Below are 8,699 nucleotides of genomic sequence, written 5' to 3' on the forward strand. Positions count from 1 at the left end.
TCTGTAACTCTCCTCTAAAAACCTGTGGATGCTGGGCTCAATTTAAATTAAAAAAAGGTCTGTAGATTGTTGTTGAGTAAGGATATCAAAAGTTATTGATTTTTAAGGCTGAATTAGATTCTTGATTGACAAGTGAGTGAAAGGTTATAGGGTAAAACAGGAAAACAGAATTGAGGGTACAAGTGAAATTAGTCATGATTTTATCATGATTTTGGTAGGAATAATGGTAGGGAGGACTATTACTTATGTGGCGAAAAACTGCAGCAGGCAACGGTGCAGAGGGACCTCAGGGTCCTTGTGCATGAGTTGCAAAAACCCAGCCTGCAGGCGCAGCAGGTGGACAGGAAGGCTAATGGGATGCTGGCCTTCATAGCGAGGGGGATTGAATATAAAAGTAGGGAGGTCTTGCTGCAGCTGTGTAGGGCATTGGTGAGGCCGCAGCTGGAGTACTGTGTGCAGTTTTGGTCGCCGCACTGACGCAAGGATACTTTGGCAAGGATTTACTAGGCTGATACCGGAATTGAGGGGGTTGAGCTATGAGGAGAGGCTGAATAAACTAGGCTTGTACTCGTTAGAGTTTAGAAGAATGAGGGGAGATCTCATTGAGACATATAAGATGATGAATGGGATGGATAGGATAGAGGTGGAGAGACTCTTCCCGCTCAGAAAGGACAGTAGGACTAGAGAGCACAGCCTCAAGATAAAGGGGGGGCGGTTTAGAACGGAGTTGAGGAGGAACTTCTTCACTCAAAGGGTGGTGAATCTCTGGAATTCTCTGCCCGTTGAAGTGGTGGAGGCTGCCTCACTAAATATTTTTAAGCTGCGGGTTGATGGGTTTTTGATAAGCGAGGGGATTAAGGGTTATGGGGAGAAGGCGGGAATGTGGAACTGAGCCACGACAGATCAGCCATGATCTTATTGAATGGCGGGGCAGGCTCGAAAGGCTAGATGGCCTACTCCTGCTCCTATTTCTTATGTTCTTATGTTCTTATGTTATGTTATTATGTCTTACATCTACTGCTACCTCTAGTTGTTGTGGCTGCTTCACACCTAAAACTCAATTTATGCATGATCCTAACCAATTAGTTAGACATGCTGCTACAACAGTATCAGAAGGTTTTAAGGCTGGCACGAGAGCAGCAAGGTGTCACTCATTTCAGTGAAAGCAAAGTTCTTGCAGGACCTGCACTGGACTATGTTGTTTCAACAAAGTCCAAAGATGTGCAAGTTAGGTTGATTGGCCATGCTAAAATTGCCCCTTAGTGTCCTAAGACGCTTAGGTTAGAGGGATTAGCAGGTAAAATATGTACGGATATGGGGATAGGGCCTGGGTGGAACTGTGGTCAGTGCAGACTCAATGGGCCAAAGGGCCTCTTTCTGCACTGTAATGTTCTATGATTCTATGACACTTCATGTGTAGAAGGTTCAGATCTGAAGTTCGCTCCTGTGCTTTGTGTGGGGGGGTTATATTGCTGTTTGTGCATTATCAGTGCCATAGGAAGCAGTGGCATCTGCATCCACTACTTGCAATACACTAGTGATTAGCATGAGCTCGGAACAGCTAATAGCCATGTGACAGCAGGCTGAATGGTTCCAATAAAGCTCTGATCTATATTCAGGCAATCTATGGTCAGAATGATTGTAGCCTAGAAGAATCACTTGTCCTTACAACCTCTTCCTGATGCCTTGATTGATGGAGGGTGCATTTTACCTTGACAGATAGGTGAGTTCCAATGTCACAGTTTAGGATGAAATTTCAATCTTGTAATTGGTCTACAGCTTTAGGACACCTCAACAGCAATCTACGATCACTGTAGTTCTACCAACGTACCGCATGATGCTCACACACTTGGTTAATAATTTCCGATTACTTATATTGCAATGATTGCAAGATAATAGAAGAATCACTTTTAAGGTGATCACAGATAATTAGGGCAATTAAGGCATATGATAGTGGAACTCTTTATCTCTCTATTCCTCCATTTATCTCTCTATCCATCTATCTCTCTATCTGTCCCTCGTCACCAAGTTTCTTGGAATGCTTCCCCATGTTAAAGGTACTATATAAACACAAATTGTTGCTGCTCAGAGCATGTGTTTATAAACAATGTTTTCTGATGCACAAAGCCATTTTTGACCCATTCGAGCATCAAACCAATTGACAATCTTAGCTCTACAGGCATAAAGTTGGCAATGTATCTGAATATACAAAAGCTTTTGGCCAGCACCGACATATAACAATCTTCATTGTAGGCTTTATATCATCTGCAGCAAGAAACAAGATATTTGGCCCAACTGATCTATGTGGATGCTGGGTCGGATTTTACGGTCTCACTCGTCCTGAAACTGTAAAATCCTGCCCTAGGTCAACAGACCTTCCCATGTGATCGGCGCAACTTGTGGGCCGAAGGGCCTGTTTGTGCTGTAGTGTTCTATGTTCTATGTTCTATGTTCTATTGTCTGCCCCTCGCCCGCTCCAATTCCCCGTGGTGAGTGGGGTGGTAAAATTCCAGTGGCTCTTTCCACACAACCTTTTCTCCTCTTCTACAAATTTCTTCTGGAGAACACTCTCTGAGAGGAATGAGAGGCTTCATTCTGTTCCTCATATATCATTCTATCTTGCAGCAATCACCATCCATAGGATTTGGAGAAATTCCTTATTGTAAAGAAAAACTAAAAAAATTGTTTTACAAAAGCAAAATACTGTGAATGCTGGAAATCGGAAATTAAAATCAGAAAACATTTGGAAGAGTCAGTGGATTTGGCAGGTTGTTGACCCATCCTCTGAACTCAGGAAAGGTCATCAATCTGAAACAACTCTGGTTTCTAAAATAAATCTTCCTTCCTCTAAATTATGAGCATAAGAATGAGAGTAAGTCAACTGGAGCTTAAACAATACCCTTTTTAAATCAAAAGTTAAAAAAGATCATTTTGTTGATCTCCAGCCCTCTTCAGTTTACCCATGTAAGTGAAATGTGAATGCTCAACATTTATTTCAATAAGTTGGACTAAATCAGGGGTTAGGGAGGAGGGGGAAAGGATGGTGGTGTTATTTATAATGCTTTGTCAGCTAAAACAAAAAGCACAGCTGTTCAAAATGCTATTGACTCAGGAAACAAGTCCCTATATTCCAGCTGACAATATCAGCCAAGTGTCTGGTGACAGTCACGTGCTGATCTGTGTGGAACCATTCCAATTGAACAGCTGAAACCTTAGTTTGGCATGATAAGCTCTCAACCGCAATCAAAATTCAAAGTAAAAACTGCTTTCACTTGAGACAAAGGGGGAGAAATTGGTCTCTGTGGTACCTGTTTCTTTCTAGTCGCAATAATACACAAAATCTGGGTGTGGACACATGCACCAGATGTCACCTTGGTAAAGAGGTTTGCATGTGCAGCTAATGGCCGCCAGCAACGTGCATAGATTAGGATGTCAGTCAATGTGCAATGATGATTTATGCCAGCACCGCCATTTTTAATCACCACATTGAAGCCAACATGCTGTCTTATATTCAAACAGCTAAAAAGGCATGAAGGATCTCCACCAGCATTATTTAAGGGTATCATGAACTATTTATAGATTATTTTTTCTCCTTGCTGGAGTCTTTGTATGCATTTTTGGGTGTTTTCTTATGCCTGTCTAAATTTTAAATATTCTAAAGGAAATGATCTGGTTAGCACTGAATTACACTTCTGATCATTTAAAATCTCATGCTGAAACAAGTTACTTTCAGATATCGGTGGCCTGGATTCTTTAGGAATTGAACATGATGAGGAGAATGAAGGGAGGCCATGCAGAACATGAAGAGCTGATAGAAGACTGAGGAACAGAAAGCCAAATCCACAGGTCTTTAAGGAGCAATTCCCTTACCGTGAATAACAATTAGTGGTTGAGATGTCTTCACAAAACCCTTCATAAATAAAACCCACCAACTGCTGCAGCCGTGACTGCAACCTTAAAACAAGTTGTGAATCATATTGTCAGGGGACCATGGCTCAAAATGAATCAAAAATACAACACAAAAACAAAAATTGCCAAAAAAATGTATGTTCCACTCCAATTTTATAATTTTAGTCAATATATAATGCAAACAAAAATAAACTAATCACTCTTGTGCATTCCGTTCAGGCTACCAATGGAGAAACAAGCAACAACTTGCAGATTGCAGTGCATTCCAGCATAAGAAAGGTTATTGGAGCAGTCTATACATAGAAAGAGAAAGCTCATCTCATCTTCTCTCACTAGAGGCAAGTAGGCAGAGTGAGCGCAAATGTTTGCTCAGATTACAGGCTTCCCCATGGTACAGTGTACTATTATCTGCATGCAGATTGCCTGTGTGAGTCTGATCAACTCTACCATATTCCTCAATGTACAACTACAGACAGCACGTCATGCATATGAAGGTCTGTATTCTTGGTACTAGTCAGGATTTCTTCATTCTGCAACTATGGGCTGTACCACCTATGTTTGAATCACCCCATCCACAACAGACATACAATGAGAGCCCATGGTGCCACAAGAAACATTATAGAGCACACCACTGGTGTTCTCAAACAACACAACCAGTGCTTAAACTACTTTGGAGGAGTTCTGCAGTACTCAGGCATCACGATTTGTGGTAATATGTTGCAAAATCTTGTCATTCTGATGGAACAGCCCTCAATACCAACTATCAGATGAGAAGCTGAGGATGATTTGATCTGATTTGATTTGATTAATTATTGTCACATGTATTAGTATACAGTGAAAAACATTGTTCCTTGCATGCTATGCAGACAAAGCATACCATTCATAGAGAAGGAAAGGAGAGGGTGTAGAATGTAGTGTTACAGTCATAACTAGGTCACAGAGAAAGATCAACTTAATACTGGTAGGTCCATTCAAAGGTCTAATAGCAGCAGGGAAACTGTTCTTGAGTCGGTTGGTACATAACTGGTAAGTGTAGACAGAGTTAATGGATGGGAGGCTCGCTTGTGTAATGGACTAGGCTTTGTTCACAACTCTTTGTAGTTTTTTGCAATCTTGAGCAGAGCAGGAGCCATACCAAGCTGTGATATATCCAGAAAGGATGCTTTCTATGGTGCAGCTCTAAAGTCGGTGAGAGTTGTTGTGGACGTGCTGAATTTCCTTAGCCTGCTGAGAAAGTAGAGGTGTTGGTGAGCTTTCTTAACTGGTGTGGAGAGACCAGGACTGGTTGTTGGTGATCTGGACACATAGAAGTTTGAAATTCTTGATCATTTCCAGTTCATCCCTGCTGATGTAGACAGGACATGTCCTCCACTATGCTTCCTGAAGTCGATGACTATCTCCTTCGTTTGATGAGGAGCATGAGGAGAAGGAGAAACAAGAAGTGGAAGTAAGGCTCCAACATGGACAGTGACTTTCTGCTCCAGCTCTCTGCAGTGAAATAACTAAAGAGTTGCCAGTAACCTCCAACACACCTCTCCAGGCACCAACAGTCCCACAGTTCTTAACTTTTCTTTATCAATGCCCATTACATCATCCTCTTCCCAGCAAGACAAAAACAAAACCTATCAGGAAATGCATCTTCCAACCCAATTCTATAAATTCAACCATTACATTATGCATTATCTGAGGCTGGGCTGCAAAATTCTGGGTTGGCTTGCAAGGACACAGGCAGGAATGGGAACAGGAGTGCTGCCATCCTGGAAAAGGAAAGCAGGTTTGTACTCCATGGAGCCACAGCAACTCTCCCAGAGTGGCCAATCAGCAATCCAACTGATCTTTTGGGGAGCAGGATGAAGGACTGCTTGGAGGCCCTGGAAGCTCTTTTGAGCAGTGGTATCCAGGGCCATGAGGACAGCAGCCTGAGCTTGCATTGCAGTACTCAGACCTTTGTTACTGGCGCTGCTGTGGAAGCTGTGACATCTGCCATCAGATATTTCACATGGTTGGTGTTCAAAACTTGTGTTAGTGAGTGATTGGTTACTCCCTGCATGGTCATCTTTATGAGTGGCCAAAAGCAATATCATCACTCACGGACAGAGTCCCTATGCTGTTTCACAATGCCCTTTCTGAGTGTTGCCAGGCCCCCAAACATTCCCAGTGTTTGATAAGGATCACACAGGTGCATCTTCACACTGTTTCAAGGCTTCTCATTCCCTTCACCACAATGATGACCCCACGAAATCAGAAGATGTTTCAAGATATCCTTAATGAGGTCCTATCTATGGGTGTTTTCATAACCATGGGTATTGGTACCATTGGCATGATTCCTGACAACTTATAATGAAAGGCCTCTAAGACATTTTAATACCTGTCATCTGCTTTTGGGAATGCTTTCCTGTTTAAGTGCTTGCCTGCACAGTTGAACTCTCCAGTATGTTTGTCACTCACTTAACCCTTGTTTTCCCACAAGATCAAACTAACAAATTCAACAGTGGCCGATTTGACTTAATCTCATTATGTCTTATGTACATTCTCACAGCATAACATGTATAAATGGTCATAATATACAATTGAAAATTAATCAGTTATATTATCAATTCAAGCGCTGTTCAGTCTATATTATACCCATAGGTAAAGAAATCTGCTATCCTGACCCGGTCTGGCCTACATGTCGCTCAGCACCCACAACAATGCAGCTTACTATTAACTGTTCTCTGAAATGACCTAGTAAACCAGTCAGTTGCATCAAACTTCTATGAGAAACTATAATAAGAATAAACAGGATGGACCACCTGGCATTGACTAGATATTGGATTTGAGCATGTCACAAAGCACAGTCAACCAAGCAACATTCTCCTCACAACATCTTGGGATATGCCAATATTAGGGGAGTGTCCTAAATTACATCCTGATGTACTCATACACACCGAATTATGTCTTTCAACCAACATCGCAAACTCCTCCATCGCCATCTCTGAGTTTCCTCTGATAGGAAATACCTACCGGAGGGTGCAAAACAATGGTACATGTGGACTGACCCTGGGACACCTCAGCATTGAATCTGCATCTTAAGAGATCCCTTGGTGTCACACTCAAACAGAATCCAGAAAATCTCTTGCAGATTATCAGTTACCACCCTCATTCAGCTGATGAATCAGAACCACTCCATGTTAAACAACAATTGGGAGAAGCACTGGGGGTAGCAAGGACACAGGATGTATTCTGGGTGCAGAACATTTAAGCCTGTGCCCAAATGTGGCTCAGTAGCACCACTACCAAACAAGCTGGTGGAGTTGTGAAAGACAGAGTTGTCAGTCTGCACCTGTCGCATGTGATAGTGGAACCAACACAAGGAAAATACCCACTTGACCTTATTATCACCAATCTATCTGTCACAGGTCCATCCATCCATGAAAGCATTGGTGAAAGTGACCATTGCGCAATCTTGTGGAAAGGAAACCACATCTGCACATTGAGAACACCTTCCACCATGTTTTGTGGCACTACCACTGTGCTAAATGAGTTTGATTCAGAAGAGGCCTGTCTGTTCACAACCGGACATCCATGATGCACTGGGGAGGCCATCAGAAGCAGAATTTCTTTTAAGCACAATGCATAACCTCATGGTTTAGCACATCCCTCACTCTGCCATTATCATCAAATCATTCCCATTGGGAAAACGCAGCATGAGTTCATGAAGCGCAGGTCATGTTTAACAAATTTACTGGAATTCTTTGAGAACATTATGAGCGTGGTGGACAATGGGGATGTGGTGGATGTGGTGTATCTGGATTTCCAGAAGACATTCGACAAGATGCCGCATCAAAGACTCCTGCATAAGATAAAGGTGCATGGTGTTACTGGTAATGTATTAGCATGGATAGAGGATTGGTTAACTAACAGAAAGCAAAGAGTGGAGATAAATAGATGTTTTTCTAGCTGACAATTAGTGACTCGTGGTATGCTTCAGGGATCAGTGTTAGGACCACAATTGTTTACAATTTACATTGATGATTTGCGATTGGGAACCAAGTGTAGTGTGTCCATGTTCACAGATGATATTAAGATGAGCGGTAGAGCAAAATGTGCAGAGGACACTGAAACTCTGCAAAGAGATATAAATATTTTAAGTGAGTGGGCAAGGGTCTGGCAGATGGAGTGTATTGTTGGTAAATGTGAGGTCATCCAGTTTGGTAGGAATAACAGCAAAATGGACTATTATTTAAATAGTAAAAAGTTGCAGCATGCTGCTGTGCAGAAGGACCTGGATGTCCTTGTGCATGAATTGCAAAAAGTTGGTTTACAGGCACAGCATGTAATTGAGAAGGCAAATAGAATTTTGTCCTTCATTACTAGAGATGGAGTTTAAAAACAGGGAGGTTATGGTGCAGCTGTATAAGGTGCTGGTGAGGTCATATCTCGAGTACTGTGTACAGTTTTGGTTTCCTTCCTTGAGAAAGGATATACTGTACAGCTACAATGCTGGTATCTACTCAACAAATCGGCAGTTTGTCTAGATATGTTCCGTCCACGAAAAGCAGGCCAAGTCCAACCCATTATTTACTGCCCCATTAGTCTGTTCTCAACATCAGCAAAATAATGGAAGGTGTTGTTGACAGGCTATTGAATTATACTTATGCATCAAAAACTTGCTTATTGATGCTCAGTTTGGATACCACCAGGACTCTTCTACTCTACAATTCATCACAGCCTTGTTCTAAAAAGAACAAAAGAGATGAATTCCAGAGATGACTGATGACTGCCTTTGACATCAAAGCAGCATTTGACCA

This window comes from Carcharhinus amblyrhynchos, chromosome 6 (genome assembly GCF_965287045.1).
Source record: "Carcharhinus amblyrhynchos chromosome 6, sCarAmb.v2.hapA, whole genome shotgun sequence".
Lineage (NCBI taxonomy): Eukaryota > Metazoa > Chordata > Chondrichthyes > Carcharhiniformes > Carcharhinidae > Carcharhinus > Carcharhinus amblyrhynchos.